The sequence below is a fragment of the Cynocephalus volans genome, chromosome 4 (genome assembly GCF_027409185.1).
Source record: "Cynocephalus volans isolate mCynVol1 chromosome 4, mCynVol1.pri, whole genome shotgun sequence".
NCBI lineage: Eukaryota > Metazoa > Chordata > Mammalia > Dermoptera > Cynocephalidae > Cynocephalus > Cynocephalus volans.
Window position 1 is genome coordinate 34,082,886 of NC_084463.1, and position 27,728 is coordinate 34,110,613.

The 27,728-nt window shown below is 36.9% G+C and overlaps 1 protein-coding gene and 1 pseudogene across 1 annotated transcript in view; both read left to right on the top strand.

The window, feature by feature from the left end:
* Positions 1 to 27,728, top strand: part of LOC134375210 (glutamine and serine-rich protein 1-like) — an 824,919-nt gene that overhangs the window by 244,767 nt on the left and 552,424 nt on the right.
* LOC134374952 (olfactory receptor 1C1-like) lies at positions 19,264 to 27,671 on the top strand (annotated as a pseudogene).

Sequence of the window (27,728 nt, forward strand, 5' to 3'; positions counted from 1 at the left end):
TTTAATTTATCAATATACAGTTTAGTTGATTTTCATGTCCATTTACCAATTCCTCCTTTTTTCGTCAACATCATTTCTGTTCACTTGTCTTAACAAGTTTAAGGAATTGTTGTGATTGTTGTGTCTTCTGCCCCCATTTATTTGTTTGTATATTTATTTATTTACTTTTATTAGCTTCCACAAATACATGAGAACATGCAGTATTTCTCTTTCTGTTCCTGGCTTATTTCACATAATATAATTTTCCTAAGTCCATCCATGTCATTGCGAATGGTAGTATTTCATTTTTTTTTTTATAAGCAGAGTAGTATTTCATTGTGTAGATATACCACATTCTCCTAATCCAATCATCTGATGATGGGCATTTCAGCTGGTTCCAACTCTTGGCTATTGTAAACAGTACTGCCATAAACATTGGAGTACAGGTATCCCTTCACAACATGATGATTTCCATTCCTCTGGGCATATACCCAGCAGTGGAATAGCCGAATCATATGGTAGATCTCTCTGTAATTGTAATTGTTTGAGGAACCTCCCTACCATTTCCATACAGGCTGCACCATTTTGCAGTCCCACCAAATGTGTAGGAGCATTCCTTTTTCTGCACATCCTCGTCAGTATTTATCATTTTCAGTCTTTTGGATATAGCCATCCTAACTGGAATGAGATGCATATTAAATGTACAAATCACTACATTTTTATAAACTGATGGCATCCACATTCAAGTAACTTACTATTCAAGTAACTTCCTCAGGTCTACAAACAAGTAATTTTGGGGTGGTGATTGTCACCAAAATATTTAGACACCAGAACTGCAGTGTACAGTATGTGGCTACTAGCTATATCGGACATTTATATTTGAATTTAAATTAAACAAAATTAAAAATAAATAAAAGGCCACTTCTAGATAAAACTAGTTACCTTTCAAGTGCTCAATCACCACATTTGGTTAGTGGCCACCATAACAAAAAATGCCAACACAGCACGTTCCTACTATTGCAGAAGTTCCTCCTGGGAAGTACTGCTCTACATCCTTTATGCTTAATTCCTATAGACTCCTGGATTCAGTCAGTGAAACAGGCTATGGTGAAAATTTGATCCCCAAATATCAGAGACTTAAGAAAAGTTTATTTTTCTATTACATTATTTGCTCAAAATGGAATACAAGAAAGTTCTGCTACCCACTGTCCTGAAGGCACCCAGGCTAATGGATGATGCACCAACCTGGGAAATTGCCATCTTAACACCAAAATTGAGGTTTCCAAGGCAGGAAAAAGGAGCTATATGAAGAATTTTGTTCTTTCTTTTGGATTGATACACAAAACTGTGTTTATAACTAATTAGGCAGATGAAGCATATTGCCTTGTAACCTCAAGGGAATGAGGAAATGTATTTTTCCTGTGTTCCCAGGAAATGAAAGAGAAGAAGTGGATATTGGTGAGCACTGAGGCTACTTACCACACATAACGTGTCAGTAGATGAAAAATGACTCCACGTATCTCCATTGTTTTCTTCAACTGTGGCGCTTGCTTCTATCAGTCATATTGTCATATCATATTTCCCCTGGCAATAGTACTCGTTATTGAGAAACATAGTTTTTAAGGTTTCTTTTAATGCCTGTTATTCCTCAAGGAGATTTCTGATTATGAAATTGAGGGCATGGCTGAGAGTCTATGTGGTTAAACAGTCACAGGGATGCTGGGAGAATAGAAACTCTTTTTGTTTGTTTTTGCCATTAGGTTGGGGCTATGAGCAATTTAGGAGAAATGGAACAGAAGAGAAGTCCTATTTTCATCATTTCAAACTGTATGTCAAGTGTACAAGAGTACTTCAAAAAGTTACTGGAAAGATTCATACTATCTTTCGGTTCTATTTTTCACAAACTTTGGAAGTAGTCTTGTATATGCTATGGACAGGACATCACTGTTCACATTAACTTCGATCACCTAACTGTTGTGGTAATTATCAGGTTTCTCCACTGTTAATTTTCTACCCTCCTCCCCCTTTCCATCCTGTACTCTTTGGAATGAAGACACCCTGCCCAGCCTACCTTTAAAGTGTGAGAAGTTATGTTTCAATTCCTTTGTGGGCCGAGTATCTACATTAGTTATTTGGAATTCTTCTGCATGGATATTTGCCTGTTCTCCCTATGCATTTATTTATTCAGTACTGTTTTTACATCAGTATGGACTCCTGGGCATTTATTTTATGCTTTCAATTATAATCCAATAATGCTTTATTTATTTTGTTGCTCAAATTGTGCTAGAAAGAACAACTAGGAAATTGTTTATTTGCTTATTTTGCTGTGTTTACTTCCATCTTTGTTTTATATTTTAGCATTTCTTCACATTCTGACTGGAAGCAATGCATCCTAGCAGCAGGAAACACACACTCAATGCCTAGAACTTGACTTCTAATATCACACTCCTGTAAAAGAAATGAGGGCTCCTTGGGATTCTGGATTTTATGGCTGGGTGAGGCAACATACAAAGTTAGTCTGTTATATCTGGTAGGGCCAGGATGGGTCTAAAAGTGTCTTTTCAAGATCCTACTTTCAATTCTTTTTGTTGCAAATCCAGAAACAGAATTGCTGGATTGTGTGGTAATTCTATTTCTATTTTTTTGAGGTGCTGTCATACGTTTTTCAGAAACTCTGGATCATTACACATTCTTCTCAACAGTGTACAGGGGTTCCCATTTCTCCAAATCTTCATCAATACTTGTGTTTTCTGTTTTTTCTTTATTTTTTTTTTGATAAAAAAATAATTTATTGCTAAAAAATGCAAGCAATTATCCAAGTCTTCAGCAAATTGTAATCTTTTTGCTGGTGGAAGGTCTTGCACTTTTTTTTTTTCTTGATTTTTTAAAACATTTATTTGTACATATTTGTGGAGTACATTATGTTGTTTCAATACATGCATGTATTGGACAATGATTCACTTAGGATAAATAACACAGTTTTATACCCATTAGTTCACCTCTTTCCCTCCCCACCCTCCTACCTGCCTCCCCACTTCTGGTAACCATTATTCTACTCTCTACTTCTACAAGAACCACTTTTTTGTTTGTTTATTTGTTTTAGATTCCACATGAGTGATATCATGTGGTATTAGTCTTTTTGTCAATGATTTACTTCACTTAACATGATGGTTTCAAGTTCCATCCATGTTGCTGCAAATGATAGAATATCTTTTATATATATAGCTGATTAGTATTCCATTGTGCATATATACCCCCAGGTTTTTAATTAATTCATCAATTGATGGACATTTAGGTTGATCCCATCTCTTAGCTATTGTGAAAAATGATGCCATGAACATGGGAAAGCAATTGTCTTTTTGACATATTGATTCCATTTCCTTTGGGTATATACCCAGTAGCGAGGTAGCTGGGTTGTAGGATAGATCTATTTTTAGTTCTCTGAGGAAACTCCATACTGTTTTCCACAATAGTTGTATCAATTTACACTCTTACCAGCAATGTAGCAGAGCTCCTGTTTCTCCACATTCTTGCCAGCATTCATTATTTTTTCTCCTGTGGATAACAGCCATTCTAACTAGAGATTATGCCCGGTTGTGTTTTCAATTTGCAGTCCCTGATAATTAGTGATGTTGAGCATTTTTTCATGTTCCTGTTGGTCTTTTGTATGTCTTCTTTTGAGAAATGTCTGCTCAGGTCCTTTGCCCACTTTTTAATTGAATTATCTGTTTTTTTTTGCTATTAAATCATTTAAGTTTATTATATATTCTGGATATTAGCCCCTTGTCTGAAGTGTAGTTGGCAAACACTTTCTCCCGTTCTATAGGTTGTCTCTCCACTTTGTTTATTGTGTCACTTGCTGTGCAGAAGCTTTTAAGTTTTATGTAGTCCTAATTATGTATTTTTGCTTTAGTTGCCTGTGCCTTTGAAGTCTCACTCAAAAAAGCACTGCCATTCCTATTCCCTGTAGTATATCTCCTATGATTTCTTGTAGTAGTTTCATGGTGTGGGGTCTTAAACTTAGGTCTTTGATCCACTTTGAGTTGATTTTTGTGTATAGTGAAAGATAGGGGTCTAATTTTAATCTTCTGCATGAGGATATCCATTTTTCCCAGCACTATTTGTTGAAGAGGCTGTCCTTTCCCTTTTGTATTTTTGTCATTTTTGTCAAAAATCAGTTAGCTTAAGTGTTTGGGTTTATTTGGGGGCTCTCTATTCTATTCCATCAGTCAATTTGTCTGTTTGTTTTTTTTTCTGGTACTATGATGATTTGGTTACTATAGCTTTATAGTATATTTCAAAATCAGGAAGTGTGATGCTTCCAATTTTACTCTCTTTATTCAGGATCACTTATATTACATGGGGTCTTTTGTGGTTCCATGCAAATTTTAAGATAGATTTTTTTTTCCATTTCTGTGAAGAATGTTATTGACATTTTGATAGGGATTGTGTTGAATGTGTAGATTGCTTTGGATATTATGGACATTTTGATGATGTCAATTCTTCTGACCCATGAATGTGGGATACCTTTCCATTTGTTTGTGTCCTCTTCAATTTTTTTCACCAAATGTTTTGTAGTTTTCTTTGGAGAAGTCTTTCACTTCCTTTGTTAAATCTACTTCTAGGTATGTCATTTTTTGATAGCTACTGTGAATGAGATTACTTTCTTGATTTCTTTTGTGGCTATTCTTTATTGGCATGTAAGAAGGCTATTGATTTTTGTGTGCTGATTTTGTATCCTGCACTTCACCGAATTTACCAGCTCCAGTAATTTTTTGGTGGACTCTTTAGGCTTTTCTGTGTATAGGATTGTGTCATCTGAAACTAGGGATAGTGGCACTTCCTCCTTTCTGTTTTGAATACACTTAATTTTTTTCTCTTGCCTTATTGCATAAGTTAGAATTTCTAGTGCTATGTTGAATAAGAGTGGGGAAAGTGGGCATCTTTGTTTTGTTCTTATTCTTACAGCAAAAGCCTCCAACTTTTGTCCATTCAGTATGATATTAGCTGTGGGTTTGTCATATATAGCCTTTATTGTGTTGAGGTTCATTCCTTCTATACTTAATTTGTTGAGTGTTTTTATCATGAAGGGGTGTTGGATGTTATCAAAAGCTTTTTTGTATTAAAATGATCATATTTTCCCCCTTGATCCTGTTGAATTCATGTATCCAGTTTCTTGATTTGCATATGGTCAACCATCCTTGCATCCCTGGGATGAATCCCACTTGATCATGGTGTATAATCCTTTTAATGTGTTGCTGGATTCTGTGTGCTAATATTTTGTTGAGGATCTTCACATCTGTATTCATTAGGGACATTTGTCAGTAGTTTGTTTTTTTTCATTTTTTGTTGTGTCTTTTTCCAGTTTTGGTATGAAGATAATGCTGCTTTGTAAACTGAGTTTGGAGGTATTCACTCCTCTTCAGTTTGTTGGAAGGACTGCAGAAGAATTGGTATTAGTTGTTCAAATGTATGGTACAATTTGGCAATGAAGCCATCTGGTCTTGGGCTTTTCATTTTTGGACGAATTTTTATAACTGTTTCAATCTCATTATTTGTTGGTGTGTTTAGGTTTTCAAGTTCTTCATGATTCAACTTCGGTAATTTGCATGTGTCCAGCAATTTATCCATTTCTTGTAGGTTTTCCAGTTTGTTCTCATATAGTTGTTTGCAGTTATCTCTTATGATCCTTTTTATTTCTGTGTTTCAGTTGTAACGTCTCCTTTTTCATTTCTGATTTTTTGAGCCTTATCTCTTTTTTTCTTTGTTAGTCTAGCTAAAAGTTTACTAATTTTGTTTATCCTTTTGAAAAAACAACTCTTTATCAATCTTTCATAGTTTTTAAAGTCTCTAATTCATTTATTTCTGCTCTGATTTGGGGTTTGGTTTGTTCTTTTATTTTTTCAGCTTCTTGGGATATAATCTTAGGTTATTTATTTGGAGTGTCTCTTCTCTTTTGATGTAGGCATTTATCACTATATACATTCTCTTAAAACTACTTTCACTGTATCCCATAGGTTCTGGTATGTTGTGTTTTCATTTTCATTTGTCTTCAGAAGATTCCTTTTTTATTTGTTCTTTGACCCATTCATTGTTTAGGAACATGTTGTTTAATTTCCATGTATTTGTATGTTTCTATTCCTTTTGTTGTTGATTTCTAGTTTTATTCCATTGTGGTCAGACAAGGTAGTTGATATGATTTCAATTTTTTTTAATTGTTGAGACTTGGTTAATAATTTGTGGTCTATTCTAGAGAATGTTTCATGCACTGCTGTGAAGAATGTGTATTCTGCAGCTGTTGGATGAAATGTTCTATAAATATCCATTAGGTCAAGTAGACCTATAGTAGAGATTAATTCTGATTTTTCCTGGTTAGTTTTCTGTCTGGGTCCTCTGTCCTTTGATGAGATTGGGGTATTAAAATCCCCAACTATTGAAGAGTTCCAGTCAAGATGGTGGAATAGATGGTCCCCAGTGTCTCTCTCTCCTATGAATCAACCAATTTACAACTATAAAAATGTAGCAACAGCCAATCTGGGGCCACTGGAGCTCAGGGGAAGAGGAGAGACCTATGGAGTTCATGAAGTGGGAGAAGCCATGATGAGAGAAAGAAAAAATTGTTCAGAGCATTTCAGGCTATGGCAACTTTAAGCCTGGAACTGATGAGCGCATGGAGCAGGAGCCCACAGAAGCCGCATCTGTGGCATTCAGATGGAGTTGCTTGGAGGTGGGAAGGGAGAAGAGGGCCTTGGTGGCCCCCAGGACAACAAGACAACTAATAGGGATTCTGTGGACCCACACAGGAGTGGGGAGTCAGAACAGCTGAAAATGGGGAGCCATTCAGAGGCCAGTGAGTCATTGTAAGGGATCAGCCTAGGACCCATCCCATGGGAAGTGTTTGGAGCACAGGTATTGGGGGAGATGGGCCCACTGGGAGAACACTGGGACACAGCAAGGGCAGCCAATCTGCCCCCAAATCAGCATAGGACCACTCAGAGGAGACTGGCTGGGAATGCAGAATTCCATGGGGTGCAGTTTGATGAAAAGATACAGGCGCATATCAGAGATTCTACACAACCCAAGTGCACCAAGTCACTGGAGAGCTGGAAGTCCCTGTAGGGTCAACCATTAAACCCTGAGCTGCATAAAAAGTCTTCCCTGGGGAAACAGCAGCAAAGCAAAAATTTAGCTTAACCACACAGCTCAAGTACTGGTTCACACAGGAAGTTCCCCCATTTTAGAAGTAAGCAAAGGACAAGAAGTTAGTTCCAGCCCAGGCACACCACCAGTGCTTCAGGGCCCACCAGGGGATCTGAGGTATGGAGCCACGGACCAGACCCCACTTCTTAATCCAGGCACACTGCCAGTGCCTCAGGACCTGACCAGAGACCCAGGGCATGGAGCTTGACACTGGATACCCTGGCCCACATCCAGGCACACCACCACACCTCAGGCCCCTTCCCAGGGGCCAGGGGTATGGAGCTGGGGACCAGACATCCCTGCCCACATCCAGGCACACTTCCAGAGACTTGGGGCCCCGCCTGGGTGCCCAGGACATGGAGCTGAGGATCAGACCCCCCTGCCCACATCCAAGCATGCTACCAGTGCCTCAAGGCCCCATCTGGGGGCCCAGGACATTGAGCCAGGAAGCAGGCCCTCCTCCCACAACCAGGCACACCACCAGCACCCAGGAGCATGCCAAAAACATCACCTCCACGTTAGTGTCCCACCACAGCCACCACAGTAACCTTGGCTGCCACAAAAGTGGCTAGACATCACAACCACCATGCAGATGGTCCACCAGCCACTGGAGTGCATTGACACAAGGAGAGTCACCAGCGGAGACCAAAGAAAAGAAGAGGATGTCTTTTTCTATAAAGCCCATTCCAGAGTGTCAGAAGAAACATCTGCTCTATGATAATATTCCAGAGTGACAGAAAGAACATCTGCTCTATGATAACATTGGGGGATCTAAACACACCTTTCGGCATGGGACAGATCATCTAGGCAAGAAATCAACAGCGCAACCATTACTCTTTCAGAGGGAGAGAAGAAATCTAGGGTTATCAGTGGTGAAAGGGGGAAAGAAGAGGGGGATAGGGAGAGATTGAAAAAGGGGCAAAAAGAATAAGTACAATTTGTAACAATATGCATATTAGTAATATTAGTTTGATCAACGTGTCAACATTGAATCCCAAAAATATGTATAATCAATTATGATTCAACAAAAAATAAATAAATAAATAATAGTCATTCAACAAGGAAAAAAAAAAAGTCCCCAACTATTATTGTGTTGCAGTCAATCTCTCCTATTAAGTCCAAAAGTAATTGTTTTCTATAACTGGATTCTCTGGAGTTGGGTTCATATATATCTGGAATTGTCATATCCTCTTGTTGAATTGATCCCTTTATCATTGTATAATGACCTTCCTTATCTTTTTTCTTTTTTTTACTTTCCTTGGCTTGAAGTCTATATTATCTTATATAAGTATAGCTATTCCTGCTCCTTTTTAGTTTCCATTTGCATGAAATATCTTTTTCCCATTCCTTTACATTCAGCCAGTATGTGTCTTTATTGTTTGTTTCTTATAGGCAGCATATTGTTGGTTCTTGTTTTATAATTCACTCATTCATCCACTCTGTGTCTTTTAATTGGAGCATTTAATTTGTTTACATTTAGGGTTTCTATTGATATATAGGCACTCATTACTGCCATTTTGCTTTTTTTTTTTTTTTTTCTGCTTGTTTGGTGGGTCCTTTTTCTGGTTTTACTATTTTCCTTTGCAGTTTTCTCTAGCTTTACATGGTGCTTTCTCACTATTTGTTTTTAATATGTCTCTTCTAAGTTTTTGTGTTATGGTTACCATGAGGCTGACAAAAAAAATGTTATAGCTAAAAAAAATATTTTAGATTAATGACAACTTAACATTGATATCTAAGAAAAACAAAAATATCAAAGCCATCTATGCTTTGGTGTCATTCCTCTACTTTTTGACAATTTGTTGTTTCAAGAAACATCTTTTAACATTGCCTTTCTATCATATATTTGTTTTATGTTTTAATGTTTGTTAGGTTTGTTCTTTAATCTTCATACTAAGCATGTAAGTGGTTTATTCACCATCTTTACTGCATTGGAGTATTCTGAGGTTATCCGCAAGTTTTTCTTTTCTTTTCTATTGAGTTATGTACCTTCAAATGTTTTCTTGCTGCTGCTTACCATCATCTTCTTTCAGATTGAAGAGCTCCCTTTAGCATTTCTTATAATGCAGGTCTAGCACTGATGAATTCCCTTAGCTTTAGTTTGTCTGGGAAATACTATATTTCTTCTTCATATCTCAAGGTTAGTCTTCCTAGATACAGAATTTTTTCCTAACAGTCTTTTTCCTTCAGTACTCTGAATATTCATCTCATTTTTTTCTGGCTTCTAGGGGTTCTATTAAGAAATTTACTGAGAGACATATTGGGGCTCATTGAATGCTATGTGATCTTTTCTCTTGCTGCTTTCAGTATTCTTTCTTTGTCTTTGTTTTTGATAAATTGACTGTGATGTACCTTGAGGTGTTTCTCCTCAGATTGAATTTGCCTAGCAACCTCGAAACTCCCTGTACCTAAATGCAGTCATCTTTTTGCATACTTGGGGATATTTCCAGCCATTATTTTCTTAAATATGCTTTCTACATCTTTTCAGTTTTCTCCCTAGGTATGCCAATTATATAAAAGTTTTTCATTTGATGGAGTCCCATATTTGCTGTATTTCTGTTTCTTTTTTTTTTTTTTTTCTTCTTGCTCCTTTGATTGGATAATTTTATTTGTTTTTTCTTCAGGCTCACATTCTTTCCTCTGTTTGGTTAAGTTTGTGTCAGAGCTTTCTATTGAGTTTCTAAATTCAGATACAGTGTTCTTTATTTCCCGAATTTCTTTTTCCTTGATCCAATTCTTTTGTCAAGCTTCTTGTTCTGCTCATGAATTATTTTCTGGATATCATTTAATCTTCTGTCTGTATTTAATTTTGAATCCCTGAACATTCTTAAGATGGTTATTCTGACATTTGATAGACCTGCTGTTTTTTGCATCTATTACTGATGCCTTGCATGTTTCATGTGGTAGTGACATGTTTCTCTGTTCTTCCTTTATCTCTGTGTCTTTACATTGATGTCTAGGCATTTGAGGAGACTGCTATTTGCTGCTGATTCTTTGGGGAAATATTTTTGTGAAGATCATTAATCACTTGTGGGTCTGGTCTGCATGGATATTCTGGCATGGGACAAGGTCTTTCCTTCAGATTGAGCCACCTGAAGTTCTATTGCCCTGATCAATTTCCACTGCGACCAGCTGCCCACACAGTTCCCAATGTTTCCCTGGGGGGGGCCAGGCTTTCTCCTGCCCTCCAACCACTTCCTGTGGGGGAGGCCATGTAGGCAACCCCTCATGATAAGTCACCATCTTCTAGGCAGTTCTCCTCTCTAGTCAGTTGTGGCTGTCTGCTCCTGTGTGGGTCTTGGGGAATCCTGCCAGTGGACTTCATTGCCTGTGAGTTGTGAGTTGGTAGAGTGCATTCCATAGCTCTCCTTTCCCCTGCAGACTCCAAGCAGGTTTATGGAAAGAATTCTGCTGCAGCTTTTTCAAGCTTCTGTAAGTACTAGTCCTTGCCATCTTACCAGGCTGGCTCAGAAGAATAGGTGCTATCCCTATGCCTTCCCACCATTGCCTCTCATGTGCCTTCATGAATTCCATAGGTCTCTCCTCTACCTCCCCCATCTCCATCAGTTCCAGGTTGGCAGTCTTTCTTTTTCAACAGTTGTAAACTGATTGCATATTGGAGGATGAGATGCTGGGAAGTGTCTATTTTGCCATTTGATGACATCAGTCCTGCTGATTTTTTCCTTCCTTTTAATAGTAGTCATCCTAATGGGTGTGTAGTATCTCGTTCTGGTTTTGATTTGCAACTTCCTAATGATATGTGAAGTTGAACATTTTTTCACGTGCTTGTTGACCATTTGCATATCTTGTTTGGAAAAATGTCTAGTCAAGTCATTTGCCCAATTTTTAATCAGGTTGAGTACTTTGCTGCTGTGTTGAGTTGCAGAAGCTTTTATTTATATATTCTGGCTATTAACTCCTTATCAGATACATGCTTTTCAAATATTTTCTCTCATTCTGTAGGATGCATTTTTACTCTGTTGATTGCTCTATCTTGGTTACAAGAAGTGGTGTCTCAGACCAGAGTGATCAGCAGTGGAGGACGTAAAAAGTGGTCACACAACAAATGTATTAGAAAAGAATAACTAAGGAGTGGACACGAAATTTAAATTTATTAGACATAGAAAAGTAAAAGATGACTTGGGGATTACTGGTCTCAGCACCAGAAAAAATGGTCAGTCTTATGGGCTTGAGAAATATTTGGGAACCATCAATAAACACTATGTTGTTGAAATATTGGAAACAGATGATATTCCTCAGGAAAAATGTATATAGTAGGAAATAATAGCCTGAATTAGCCTTTTGAACTCAATGGGAGATAATGACCTATTCAACAAATATGTTCAGTGTAAGTCATTTTAAATGTGGGAAAATAATTACATATTTGCAACATAAAACAAACAAAAAATTCAGAGAAATACCACTTGGAATTACAGTTTAATTTAGGCAGACTGCACATGCTGTACTTCCTCCAAGAAACTGACTCTTTGGGTCTTCAAAGGAACATTTTGGTGGTGTTCATGGGAACCCAGAAGCAGAGCGTGCTGTTTGGGTGCAGAGAGTCACAACCTCTACGCAGTAAGTAGGTAAGATTTCTAGTACCTCGAACTTCCATGCTGAGGGGAAGACAAAGGACTATCTGTCCCATGTTTATGAGGGCAGCAACCAGGACACCTTACTAAATAATTTTTTTTCTCTTGAGTAATAAAACTATGGCTGATGATTCAAGCACTTTTGTCTGAGGAAAAAACTGTTGGAAGCAGACTCATAAATATTTTAAAAACATATGTCTTAAGAACCAACTTATTAATTTCTTGTTTGTGAAAATGTTTCTCCCACCTCCATTTAAAAAAAAAATCTTAGTGAAACCTGTGAATTCAAAGTCATGGAAACTCAGAAAACAAATATATAAACCTTGCACTTACACTTCTGTAAGCATGCTTTAAAACATTTTATAAAACAATGTATATACTAAAAATGCAACTAATACAAAAAATTATGCAAAGACTAAGATGTATCTCTCCCATCTGTGATTTCCAGGTTCCCTTTACAAAGGCAAATAACATAAACAGTTCCTTGAGAATATTTCTAGAAATGCACATGTGGCATCACAAAACAATTCTGATATAAAATCACAAATAAGCAGAACACTTTAACAAATCCTTCAAAACCATTTTTTTTCTTTTTTCTTTTATTTTTAATCGACATAGTTGTATATATATTTACGGGATACAATGTAATGTTTTCACTTATGTGTATACATTATGGAATAATTAATTAAGCTAATTAATTTATTCATCACCTTACATACTTATATTTTTTAAATTTTATTTTATTTTGTCAATATTCAATGTGATTGATTATTGTGGCCCATTACCAAAATCCTCCTCCCTCACTCCGCTCCCCCATCCCTGCCATCAACCTCATATCTGTTCGCTTCTCGTATCAACTTCAAGAAATTGAAATTGTTGGGTCTTTTTCCCTCCCACTCCAGTTTATTTGGGTATTTATTTATTTATTTTTAGCTCCCACAAATAAGTGAGAACATGTGATATTTCTCTTCCTCTGTCTGACTTGTTTCACTTAACATCATTCTCTATAGGCCAATCCATGTTGTTGCAAATGGCAGTGTTTCATTCTTTTTTATAGTAGAGTAGTATTCCATTGTGTAGATATACTACATTTTTCGTATTCACTCATCTGATGATGGACATTTCGGCTGGTTCCAACTTCTAGTAATGTAAATACTGCCACAATGAACATTGGAGAACAGGTATACCTACGACTTGATGATTTTCATTCCTCTGGGTATATCCCAGCAGTGGGATAGCTGGGTCGTATGGTAGATCTATCTGCAATTGTTGAGGAACATCCATACCGTTTTCTATAGAGGCTGCACCATTTTGCAGTCCCACTAACAGTGTATGAGAGTTCCTTTTCCTCCACAACCTCTCCAGCACTTATCATTCTCAGTCTTTTGGATATTAGCCATCCAAACTGGGGTAAGATGGTATATCAGTGTGGTTTTGATTTGCATGTCCCAAATGCTGAGTGATATTGAGCATTTTTTAATGTGTCTGTTGGCCATTCATAAACTTCCTTTGAGAAATGCCTATTTAGATCTTTTGCCCATTTGTAAATTCGGCTACATTTTTTTGTTGTTGTAAAGTTGTTTCAGTTCCTTATGCATTCTGGATATTAATCCTTTGTCAGATGTATATTTTGCAAATAGTTTCTCCCACTCTGTTGGTTGTCTTTTAACTCTGTTAATTGTTTCTTTTGCTGTGCAGAAGCTTTTTAGTTTGATATAATCCCATGTGTTTATTTTTCCTTTGGTTGCCCATTCTTTTGGGTTCGTATTCATGAAGTCTGTGCCCAGTTGGAGTTCCTGAAAGGTTTCTCCGAAGTTTTCTTTAAGAAGTTTTATTGCTTCAAGGTGTATATTTAATTCTTTAATGCATTTCGAGTTGATTTTACTATATGGGGAGAGGTATGGGCCTAGTTTCATTCTCCTGCATATGGATATCCAGTTATCCCAGCACCATTTGCTGAAGAGGCAGTCTCTTCCCCAGTGTACAGGCTTGGTGCCTTTGTCAAAGATCAGATGGCTGTAGGTGTGTGGGTTTATTTCATGATTCTCTAATCTATTCCATTGATCAGTGTGTCTGTTTTTAGGCCAGTACCATGCTGTTTTGGTTATTATAGCTTTGTAGTATAGTTTAAAGTCAGTTGTGGCTTTATTATGGGTTATTATTATTTTTTTATTTATTTATGGCTTTATTAATATAATAATATTATTTAATTATTAATAAAATAGTATTTATAATATTATTATTTATAAATAATTATAAATAAATGATATTATTAATAAATGATATTATTACTTATTTATTTATGGCTTTATTATTTTTTTTGCTCAGAATTGCTTTGGCGAGCATGGTCTTTTTTTTAATCCATATAAATGTCTGGATAGTTTTTTCCATTTCTGAGAAATATGTCATTGGGATTTTGATAGGGATTGCATTGAATTTGTAAATCACTTTGGGTAGTATGGACATTTTCACTATGTTGATTCTATGAACCCAAGAGCATGGGATATCTTTCCATCTTCTGTGTCCTCTTTAATTTCTCTCAGCAGTGATTTGCAGTATAATCTCTCATTATAGAGATTTTTCACATCCTTGGTTAACTCTATTCCTAAGTATTTTATTTTTTTGGTGGCTATTGTAAACAGGCTAGCTTTTTGATTTCTCTTTGTGCATCTTCACTACTGGAGAATAGAAATGCTACTGATTTTTTTGTGTTGATTTTGTATCCTGCAACTTTGCTGAAATCATTTACCAACTCCAAGAGTTTTTTTGTAGAGGCTTTAGGCTGTTCGATATATAGGATCATGTCATCTGTAAACAGGTACAGTTTGACTTCATTTTTTCCAATATGGATGCCCTTTATTTAATTCTCTTCCCTGATTGCTCTGGCTAGTACTTCCAACACTGTATTAAATAGGAGTGGTGAGAGTGGGCATCCTTGTCTAGTTAATGTTCTTAAGGGGAAAACTTTCAGCTTTTCTTCATTCAGGATGATATTGGCAGTGGGTTGATCACAAATGGCTTTAATTATGTTGAGATACTTTCCATCTATACCCAACTTGTAGCGTGTCTTTATCATAAACGAGTGTTGAATTTTATCAAATGCTTTTTCAGCGTCTATAGAGATGATCATATGGTCCTTGTGCTTGATTTTATTGATATGGTTTATCACGTTTATTGATTTGCATGTGTTGAGCCAAAATGACATCTCTGGGATGTATACCACTTGATCATGGTGTATAATTTTGCGTATGTGTTACTGTGCTTTGTTAGCTAGTATTTTATTGAGGATTTTGGCATCTACCTTCATCAAGGATATTGGCTTATAGTTTCTTTTTTTGTTGTGTATTTACCTGGTTTTGGTGTCAGGTTTGCTTCATAGAATGAGTTTGGGAGAATTGCCTCTGTTTCAATCTTTTGGAATAGTTTGTAGGGAATTGGTGTCAATTCCTCTTTGAACATTTGGTAGAATTCTGCTGTGAACCCACCTGGTTCTGGGCTTTTCTTTGTTGAGAGCCTTCTGATAACAGCTTCAATCTCTTTTATTGTTATGGGTCTGTTCATGTTTTCTACATCATCTTGGCTCAGTCTTGGTAGTTTGTGGGTGCCCAGAAATTTATCCATTTCCTCCAGATTTTCAAATTTGTTGGCCTATAGTTGTTTATAGTAGTCTCTAATGATTCCTTGTATTTCAGAGTTATCAGTTGTGATATCACCATGTTCATTTCTAATTTTTGTTATTTGGGTCTTCTCTCTTCTATTTTTAGCTATGCTAATGGTTTGTCAATTTTATTTATCTTTTCAAAATGCCAGCTTTATGTTTCATTGTTCTGTTGTATTGTTTTTTTTGGTTTCTCTTTTATTTATTTCTGCTCTGGTCTTAATTATTTCTTTCTGTCTACTAACTTTGGGTTTAAATTGTTCTTGTTTTTCTAATTCCTTAAGGTGAAGTGTTTGTTTACTTGCCATCATTCCATTCTTCTGAAGTATGCACTCAATGCAATATATTATCCCCTAAGTACTGCTTTTGCAGTATCCTACAGGTTTTGTTATGATGTATCATTGTTTTCATTAGTTTCAAGAAATGTTTTGATTTCCTGTTTGATTTCTTCTTGGACACATATGTCATTAAGTAGAATGCTGTTTAATTTCCAAGTGTTTGTATAGTTTACAGAATTTCATTTGTTATTGCTTTCTAATTTTAATCCATTGTGGTCTGAAAAAATACCTGGAATAATTCCAATTTTTAAAACTTTGTTGAGACTTTATTTGTGATGTAGCATGTGATCTATCCTGGAGAATGATCCATGTGCTGATGAGAAGAATGAAAATTCTGAGGTTGTTGCATAGAATGTTCTGTAGATATCTGCCATGTCCAATTGGCCTAGAGTGTTGTTTAGATCTTGTGTTTCTCTGCTGCTCCTTTGCCTAGATGATCTGTCCAATATTGTTAGTGGGTTGTTCAGGTCCCCTGCTATTATGGTATTAGTGTCTATTCCCTTCTTTAGGTCTAGTACAGTTTGCTTTATAAATCTGGCAGCTCTGACATTGGGTGTGCATATATTTATGATTGTTGTATCGTCTTGATGGATGAATCTTTTATCATTAGGTAGTGGCCCCCATTATCTCTTTTTATGGTTTTTAGTTTAAAGGCTATTTTTTCAGATATAAGAATAGCTACTCTAGCTCGTTTGTCATTTCTATTTGCATGGTCAAACTTTTTCCATCCTTTCACTCTTAGTCTATGTGAGTCTTTATAGGTGAGGTGGGTCTCTTGAAGGCAGCATATAGTTGGGTCCTCCTTTTTAATCCAGTCAGTCTGTTTCTTTTGATTGGGGAATTTAATCCTTTTACATTAAGAGTTGTTATTGAAAAGTGTTGATTTACTCATATCATTTTATTGATTTTTGTCTGGATGTCTTAAGTGTCTTTTGTTCCTTTCTTTCTGATTTACTGTTTGTCTTCTGTATTTGTTGGTTTCTTGGGTTATAGATAAACTTTTTTTTTCTCTTCAGTGTTGGCATTTTTATTTTACTGGTGGGTTTTGATTTTTCTTGAGTTTTTATAGCAGTGGTAGTTATTTTTCAGGTACCAAACCCAGTATTCCCTTGAGTATTTCTTGTAAGGGTGATCATGTGGTAGTGAATTCCCACAGTTTATGTTTGTTTGATAACTATATGATTTGCCCTTCGTTTTGGAAGGATAGCCTTGTGGGGTAAAGTATTCTTGCTGGAAATCTCTGTCTTTTAGTATTTTGAATATATCATCCAATTACTTTCTGGCTTTTAGGGTTTGTGATGAAAAGTGTGATGTTAGTCTGATTGGGGCTCCCTTATAGGTGACTTGATGCTTCTCTCTTGTAACTTTTTTTTTTTTTTTTTTTTTTTGTCTTTTTCGTGACCAGCACTCAGCCAGTGAGCGCACTGGCCATTCCTATATGGGATCTGAACCCGTGGCGGGAGCGTCGCCGCGCTCCCAGCGCAGCACTCTACCAAGTGCGCCACAGGCTCGGCCCCTCTCTTGTAACTTTTAAGATTCTTTCTTTGTCCTTGAGTTTTGCCAATTTGATTATAACATGTCTTGGAGAAGACCTTTTTGGGTTGAAGGCATTTGTGGATCTTTCAGCTTCCTGAATCTGAATATCTGTGTCTTTTCCTATGTCTGGGAAGTTTTCTGCCACTGTTTTGTTGAATATGTTTTCGATGCAATCTCCTTTTTCCTCCCCTTCTGGAATACCCATGACTCAGATATTTGAGTGCTTAAGGTTGTCTGATATCTCTCTTAGATTTTCTTCAATGTTTTTAATTATTTTTCCTTGTTTATTTATTTATTTTTTTGTCTGCTTGTGTTATTTCAAACAGTCCACCTTCAAGGTCAGAAGTTCTCTCTTCTGCTTCTACAAGCCTGCTGGTTAAACTTTCTGTTGTGTTTTTTATTTCATTGAATGAATTCTTCAGCTCAGCAAGCTCTGCTACATTCTTTTTCAGGGCATTGATTTCCATGGATATTTTTCAGGTCCTGTATACTTTTCCTCATTTCATCGTGTTGTCTAGCTGAGTTTTCTTCTATCTCATTTAGTTTCCTTAGACTTATTACTCAAAGTTCCTTGTCAGATATTTCAAGGGCTTCTTGTTCTATAGGATCTAGAGCTTGAGAGTTATTATCCTTTGGTGGTGTACTTGATTTTTCATATTTCTGGTATCTTTCCTTTGATGTTTAGTCATCGTGGCATGGGATTTCACGATCCACTGGTTTAACACTATTGTCTGGCTAGGAACCTGCTAGGACTGCCAATTTGACACAGCTGCCTCAGTGCCTGCTTGGTTGTGTACTGGTGCCTCAGGCATGTGGTTGTCGTGTGTCTTGGGCCTCTCTGGGGGTCACCACTCTGGTTGGCATGCACTCGACCAGGCTGGGGATGTGATTCAGGGGTGGCAAGTCCTATTTTCTCAGTCACATGCTTGTGCCATGGAGTGCTTGGTCTCCATGGGTATTGGGCCTCTCGAGGGGGGGGCAGTCTCTCTGGTCAGCATGCACTTGGCCAGGCTGCCGATGGGGTCTGGCTGCAGTGAGGCCCAAAGTCATTTTTTTGAGGCTCTATTGTTCTATTACTCTTGTGATATTTCACAATTGTAATAGTAATCTCATATATAAAAAGTTTACATATTATTTGTTGAGACAATATTCATGCTTTCAATGTGACTGTAAATAACCCTTGAGTCCATAATTTTGTAAGAATGCTGATAATGTGGATATTCAGAAATATCAGCATTCTGACAGTGATGCTGTAGGATGTTGATATTGATTTGAGTAGATATTGAGTAGATGACTGATATTTAGTTGATGAGAAATAACAATTTACATATGAAAATATCTTCACAAAAGCTAAGGATACCAGGTAACAGATTACGGCACCTGGGTTAAGTGCAGAAATGAGAAAAAGATTAATTGAACAGGGTAGAAAGGACACTTTTACATTACCCACAGCATCTCTCTCCCAACCCCAAGAAGTGCAGTAAGGAGAGTGATACCCTCTACTCAGGAAAAGGAGAGAAGTAAACACCATCCTGTGCCTTGGACCCCAACACTAGATCTACCCCATTAAGCCCAGCACTAGGCAGGCTCCCCACATCCCCAGACTCCAGGCCCTTACCTGAGGACTGAGCCTCCAGGGCTCCGTTGGTGCATGCTGGATCACATAACTGCAGACCTTAGGCCTGCCCAGTAGACTTGGTCTCCACGCCAACCTGAGTGGTCCCAGGCTCTGACAACCTCAGTGCCAGGCTGGTGTTAATAGCCCTAGACATCAGACTTGCCTCTGGGGACACATGCTCCAGGCTCACCTAGCACCAGGCCAACCTCTGTGGCCTTCCATCTCCAGATCCATCCAGGTTTCAGACTAGCTCAGAGAGAGGATGGCCCACATATTCCCAGGCTTAAGACCTGCTGCAGAACCAGCTCAACACTCCTGGTCTCAGGAACCCAGTTATTGCATATGGACCCAGCTTCCAAGCCTATCTCAGTAGACATCAGTGCTAAGTCAGCACTAACAGGCACAGGATCTAGGTTACAGGCTATCCCTGGTGGCTCCAGGATCCAGACCAGTCCTGTGGACCTGGAGTCCATCATCACCTGCACACCAAGCATCCTGGCCAGCCTCTGGAAATCCAATCTCTATTCCAGCCCCAGTGACTCCAGTCAGCACCCATAACCCCAGAGTCCAGATTTGCCCCTGCAGACCCAGACTTCATGCCTGCCTCCAAAACAGGCCAGCCCCAGTTTATAGATGATTTCATTTCCTTTGGGTATATATCCAGAGGAAGTATATCTGGGTCATCTGGTAGTTCTATTTTTAATTACTTTAGAAACCTGCATTCTGTTTTCCATAATGGCAGTACCTGTCTGCATTCTCACCAATAGTGTATATCCACACACTCACCAGTATTTATATTTTGACTTTCTGACAATAGCCATGTTAATGGGTATGAGGTAGTATTTCATAGTGGTTTTGATTTGCATTTCTCTTATGACTCATGATGTTAAGCATCTTTTCATGTACTTGTTGGCCATTTGTATGTCTTTTTTGGAAAAATGTCTATTCAGTTCCTTTGCCCATTTTTTAACTGGGTTATTTTTTTTCTACTATTGAGTTGTATGAGTTTTTAAAATAAATTTGGGATATTAGCCCCTTACCAGATACTGTATGGTTTGCAAATATTTTATCTAATCCTTAGGCTGCTAGTTTAGTTTCTTGATTGATTTCTTAGCTGTGCAGAACATTTTTTTTTTAATTTTTATTTTAATTTTTATTTTTTTAATTTTATTTTGTCGATATACATTGTGGCTGATTATTGCTCCCCATCACCACAACCTCCCTCCCTTCTCCCTCCCCCTCCCCCCCAACAATGTCCTTTCTGTTTGCTTGTCGTATCAACTTCAAATAATTGTGGTTGTTATATCTTCTTCCCCCCCCCGTTTGTGTGTGTGTGTGTGTGTGTGTGTGTGAATTTATATATTAATTTTTAGCTCCCACCAATAAGGGAGAACACGTGGTATTTCTCTTTCTGTGCCTGACTTGTTTCACTTAATATAATTCTCTCAAGGTCCATCCATGTTGTTGCAAATGGCAGTATTTCATTCGTTTTTATAGCTGAGTAGTATTCCATTGTGTAGATGTACCACATTTTCCGTATCCACTCATCCGATGATGGGCATTTGGGCTGGTTCCAACTCTTGGCTATTGTAAAGAGTGCTGCGATAAACATTGGGAAACAGGTATACCTTCGACTTGATGATTTCCATTCCTCTGGGTATATACCCAACAGTGGGATAGCTGGGTCGTATGGTAGATCTATCTGCAATTGTTTGAGGAACCTCCATACCATTTTCCATAGAGGCTGCACCATTTTGCAGTCCCACCAACAATGTATGAGAGTTCCTTTTTCTCCGCAGCCTCGCCAGCATTTATTGTTCATAGTCTTTTGGATTTTAGCCATCCTAACTGGGGTTAGATGGTATCTCAATGTGGTTTTGATTTGCATTTCCCGGATGCTGAGTGATGTTGAGCATTTTTTCATATGTCTGTTGGCCATTTGTATATCTTCCTTAGAGAAATGCCTACTTAGCTCTTTTGCCCATTTTTTAATCGGGTTGTTTGTTTTCTTCTTGTACAGTTGTTGGAGTTCCTTATATATTCTGGATATTAATCCTTTGTCAGATATATATTTTGCAAATATTTTCTCCCACTCTGTTGGTTGTCTTTTAACTCTTTTAATTGTTTCTTTTGCTGTGCAGAAGCTTTTTAGTTTGATATAATCCCATTTGTTTATTTTTCCTTTGGTTGCCCGTGCTTTTGGGGTCGTATTCATGAAGTCTGTGCCCAGTCCTATTTCCTGAAGTGTTTCTCCTATGTTTTCTTTAAGAAGTTTTATTGTTTCAGGGTGTATATTTAAATCCTTAATCCATTTTGAGTTGATTTTAGTATACGGTGAGAGGTATGGATCTAGTTTCATTCTCCTGCATATGGATATCCAGTTATCCCAGCACCATTTGCTGAAGACTTTAAACTAAAAACCATAAAAATAGAGAATGAGGGACACTACTTAATGATAAAAGGACTGATCCATCAAGAAGACATAACAATCATAAATATGTATGCACCCAATGTTGGAGCAGCCAGATTTATAAAACAAACTCTATTAGACCTAAAGAAGGAAATAGACACTAATACCATAATAGCAGGGGACCTGAACACCCCACTATCAATATTAGACAGATCATCTAGGCAAAGAATCAGTAGAGAAACACAAGATCTAAACAATACTCTAGACAAATTGGAATTGGCAGATATCTTCAGAACATTCCACCCAACAACCTCAGAATATTCATTCTTCTCATCAGCACATGGATCATTCTCCAGGATAGATCACATATTAGGTCACAAATCAAGTCTCAATAAATACAAAAAAATTGCAATTATCCCATGTATTTTCTCAGACCACAATGGATTAAAACTAGAAATTAATAACAAATGAAACTCTGGAAAATATACAAACACATGGTAATTAAACAGCATTCTACTTAATGACATATGGGTCCAAGAAGAAATCAAGCAGGAAATCAAAAAATTTATTGAAACTAATGAAAACAATGATACATCATACCAAAACCTGTGGGATACTGCAAAAGCAGTATTGAGGGGAAAATTTATCGCATTAAACACACACTTCAGAAGAATAGAAAGATGGCAAGTGAACAACCTAACACTTCACCTTAAAGAACTAGAAAAACAAGAACAATCCAAACCTAAAGTTAGCAGACGGAAAGAAATCATTAAGATCAGAGCAGAACTGAATGAAATTGAAAACCAAAAAACAATTCAAAAGATCAACGAATCAAAAAGTTGGTTTTTTGAAAAGATAAATAAAATTGACAAACCATTAGCATGGCTAACAAAAAAAAGAAGAGAGAAGACTCAAATAACAAAAATTAGAAATGAAAAAGGCGATATTACAACTGATTCATCTGAAATACAAGGAATCATTCGAGACTACTATAAACAACTATACGCCAGCAAATGTGCAGAACATTTTTAACTTGATGTAGTCCCATTCATTTAGTTTTGTTTTTGTAAGCCTGAGCTATTGGTGTGATATTCAAGAAATCATTAACAAAGTCAGTGTCCAGGAGCTTTTCCCCAGTGTTCTCTTCTAGGAGGTTTATAGATTCAAGTCTTACCTTAAGTTATTTCATCCATTTTGGGATGATTTTTGTGCTTAGTGTAAGATAAAGTCTCAGTTTTAATCTTTTATGTGTGGAAATCCAGTTTTCCCAGCACCATTTATTGAAGAGGTTATCCTTTCCTCATTGTGTCCTCTTGGTGCTCTTATTAAAAATTACTTGATCATATATGTTTAGATTTATTTCTGTGCTCTCTATTCTGTTCAGCTGGTCTATGTGTTTATTTATATGCCAGCACCACACTGTTTGATTACTATAGCTTTGTTATGTAATTTTAAATAAGGAGGTATAATGTCTCCAACTTTGTTTTCATTCTCAGAATTGTTTTGGCAGGAGGTCTTTTGTAATCCCATACCAATTTTACTATTTTTCTGTTTGTTTTTTTACTCCTGTGAAGAATTCCATTGTGATTGTGATTGGAGTTGTGCTGAATCTGTATATTGCTTTGTGTCTTCTTCAATTTCTTTCATCAATGATCAATGTTTTATAGCTTTTAGTCCACAGATCTTTCACTTCCTTCATTAAATTTATTCCTCTGTGTGTGTGTGTGTGTGAGTTTTGACACTACCGTGAATGGGATTGTTTTCTTGATTTCTTTTTCATCTAGGTGGTTATTTGTGTATAAAAAATGCTGCCGATTTTTAAATAATGACTTTGTGCCTTGAAACTTTACTGAATTCATTTTTTATTAGACAACGTACTTGAAATAGCATATGTGTGCTAGTAGGTATTTGATATAGTGTATGTTTTCAGTGTCTGGGAACAGGTCATCACTCGAAGTTTCCACACACTCATGTTTGAGGCTCCTCAGCATTTCCATTACCACTAAAAAGTCTATAATTCTGATTCCCTACCACTAGACCTGCAACAAATTGTCTCTTCTAACACTCATCATGCCCTGCCATTACACACACACGCACACACACATGCACACACACACGCACGCACACACACATGCACACACGCGCACACACACACACGCACGCACACACACACACACACGCACACACACACACGCGCACACACACACACGCACACACACACACACACACACATACACACACACGATGAAAATTAATTCAAAGTAAAGTTCTGCTTGGATGCCAAATTGTTAAATGAAGCTCATCATTCACACCACCTCTTCATAGGTACAAGTTAAAATAAATACGTTTTTGGGTGGCAGAGACACCAAACTATTTTGTTTTCTTGAAGGAAAACAAATATTACATATTTTTGTATAAGGTTCAACATGTACAAATAAATACAGCATGCGAACATAGCTCATTCTAGAGTTCTCTGGTTTTTACATACTTAACTTCTCTAAGTGCTATTTACTTTCTCTCTAAATGAGGGATGGAATGTCGCAAAGCTGTTTAGATATTATATGAGAAAGTGCCTGCAAAGCCACTTCACAGTGCACCACACATGGTAATTATATAATAAAAGTTGATCCCTATTTTGCTTCTTTCCAGATTTCTAATTTTAGATTGCTTTCCAATAGTCCATGAATCTCCTGCAAGAGTCTCATACTTATATTCTAAAAGAACTCTACAAAAATGTTAAATTGGCCATACAATATAGACTCAGACATAAATTATCACTAAACATCAATGTAAATAAGTCTCAACTCTATCACTCCCTGTCAATTGATAATATAAGACTTCTTCTATATTACAAAATATACAGGTATGAACATGTGCCTAGATATGTGTGTATACTTATGCATACATATACAAATTTTATATGTATTACATATGAAACTGCTTCAAAATGTTTATGTAAAAATTTGTATTATATTTTAATTCCATTTTGCCCAATCTATTTGAAGTACCCTCATATACCACATAAAAACTATACATACACTATATATATATATATATATATGTACCTTGCATGTTTCAAGGTGATTTAAACGTATGTCTCTCAAGAATGTTCTTATATTTACTCGAATACACCAAAATAAAAACTATGTCTTTAATAACATGTTTATTTCAATGTGCAGTAGTAAATGCATCTTTGAATTCAGATAAATGGGCATATGTTTAAAATGTTGTGTGAAGATGGAATAGATAGGTTTGTAGGCTTTTGGTTTCAGTTGTCCATCTTTTCCTATCATTAATTCCCCCAAGCAATATTACCTTGTAAAAGAAAAAAAGAATCTAACTGAGAAGGATCATGGGCTTTAATGCTTTCTCCCTACATTTAATAATTCACTCCGTGTTTTCTTTCACTTCAAAATAGAAGACAAAACATTTCATAATAAAGAGAAAAGTCATTAGAAGATGAATGTAGAACTGTGTGCATTCTCTTGGGTGCTGAGCTCAAGGGAGAAAACTGTACCTTTGTGCAAAGTCTGTCCCTTTGTATTACATAAATAAATAAAAGTAAGTACTCCCCATGGGATAGTCTGTTAGTTTCTGCAGAGAGGAAAACATTTATCTATATCTCATTCTTCTATTTTTCATTCTTGACTAGGAATCTGAATCAATGCATAGGTTCACCTGTATTTGTGTGGTTGGACATTCAGGGAGGGGAAAAGTTGTAGGTGGCAGAAGGTCTCAAAAACAGGGTATGTATTCATACATTTTTTTCTTTGTTTTAGTAAAGATGTATCTAAAGTAATTGAACTGTAACACATAAAACACTTTTTTAAATGAAGCTGTTAAATACTTCACTGGTAGAGTGAGGTTTTAAAATCCCTGGTTAAATGATAAAATTCTGGAATAAACATGACGTACTATAAATGAGAATATAAAATGAAAAATCTGTTCCAAAAAATTCATACATTTATTACAAAAATTTTTACCAGAATTTTTCATTTATTTATTGCTTCCATAAGCACTATTTTGCACTTTGTGTAAATTATATGCATGTTTATGTTATATATCAAAGATTCAGCATAATAAATCAAAATTCATTCCTAAACTTGTCACTGGCCACAATGAAGCAGCGAAAAAGAAGAGATGATTTGTTATGCTTATCATAAAAGGGATATTTCAGAGTGAGTATGCAGGATTGAGAAAAATGTTGTAACTGATGCATCCTGCAGTAGAAGAAAGCCACCTTTGAAAGGGTGCTGTTTACTCAAAGAAATGTATGTACAAGAATATGTAATATTTCCTCTCAGTACAGGCTTTATCCATACATGCCTTAGGTTGGGCAAAAGGGGATGTGATAAAATTAATTAAGATGACAGAAATCATAGGGAGATGAATGTCTTAATGTCAATGAGGTTTCTGATTAAGTTGGAATTCAAAACATTGTAATAGAAACAAATGTCTTATATTGTGTCCTCTAGCCTTAATCATCTGTCCTAGTACAGAACCAGGAGGTGCATATAATATAGTGCTAAACTATGTTACACTGTGATGAAAATGATTGGCAGGGAAAGAAAATGAGGCATCTTGAACAACATGTATGAGTTGCATGAATATATGGATGTTTGCTTGCTTGTTGATTGCTATAAATATGGTTTTTTGCATTGATAATCTTTATAATAAAAAGAGAGTATAAATTGGATTGATACAGAGATGAATTTGGATAGTAAGTGATGAGTTGCAAGCAGCAAGACACTCTATAAAGAATTTTAATAGGAACAGAAAAGTACTGTTACCCTCTCTATATAGTTCACATGAGATGCTATGAGGCAAGGGCCTGAAAGTTCAGTCCACATTAAATGACCAGCATGTACCAAAGAAGCAATTGTCAACCCAAGGAATAGAGATGGACTTATGAGTATCAATGACCAAAACTTATTTTTATGAGAAGAAAGAAAGCTGATATAAAGATATCTGCCATCGTAGTTATGAACAGAATGAGCATCAGATTGAGAAAGGTCGGAGTAAATAGCACGACTGCTGAAAATAATAAGTATTTTTGTATAGAAAATCAACATGAATCATATAATTACTGAGCTCAAAGAAAAATAGCTGTCCCAACTTTTTTTTAAATGGTCATTATTCACATAATTTGCATTTTCAATTGGAGGAAGAGGCCATTCTTTTTTGAACAAAGTTGATATTAGTATGTTCAGCATGTCTATGTGTACATATAGACAGAATATCATAAACACAAGATGTAATTGCCAAGCATCCAAGCAAGCAAGAATTTGGATGGTACATAATTACACACACACACACATACATACACACACATGTAGCTGTGAATGAGAGATTTAATATTGCTGGCCTCCAGATTTTAATTTCTTTTTTCTACATTCAATGAGAAGATGGAAAACAAAAATCTAACAGGGAATTCGTCCTTCTGGGACTCTCCAGCTCAGCAGAGCAGCAGCACCTCCTGCCTGTGCTTTTTCTCTGTATGTTCTTACTCACCATGTTGGGGAACCTGTTCATCATCCAGGTCATTGGCTTTGACTCTCACCTCCATTCTGCCATGTATCCCTTCCTTAGTAACTTGGCCTTTGTTGACAACTGTTTTACTTCCACTACATCCCCCCAAATGGTTGTGTACATCTTGACCAACACCCAGACTCTTTTTTACAGGCTGCCTCACCCAGTCCTTCTTTTCCCTGTCTTTTGTGAATATGGGCAGCCTCCTTCTCTGTATAATGGCATATCATATGTATGTCGCAATTTGCCACCCTTTACATTATACCACCAAAATGAATCCTCACCTTTGTGTGCAGCTGGTGGCAGGGCTCTGGGTTGTTACTTATCTCCATGCCCTCCTGTATACTCTCCTGATGGCACATCTGTCCTTCTGTGCCTCCAATGTCATTCACCATTTCTTCTGTGATCTCATTCCTCTCCTGCAGCTCTCCTGCTGTGATGTCTCCTTTAATGTGATGTTCCTTTTTACAGTGGGAAGTCTATTGGCACTCACACCCCTTATCTGCATCCTCATATCCTATGGACTTACCTTCTCACCATCCCGAAGGTCCCGTCTACTCAGGGGAAACAGAGAGCCTTTTCCACCTGTGGCTGCCAGCTTTCACTGGTGGTGCTGATTTATGGCACAGCCATCACTGTCTACTTCAGCCCCTCCTCCTCTCATACCCCTGAGAGGGACACCCTATCGGCTGTTCCGTATTCAGTAGTGACTCCAATGCTGAATCCTTTCATCTATAGTCTAAGAAACAGGGATATCAAGAGAGCACTTCACTAAATGCTTTGTAAGAGCACAGTCTTTCAACAGCAATAATGACCTCGATGAATAATAGAAACCAACTGCTATTAAATGTTTTTTTATGCTGAACAT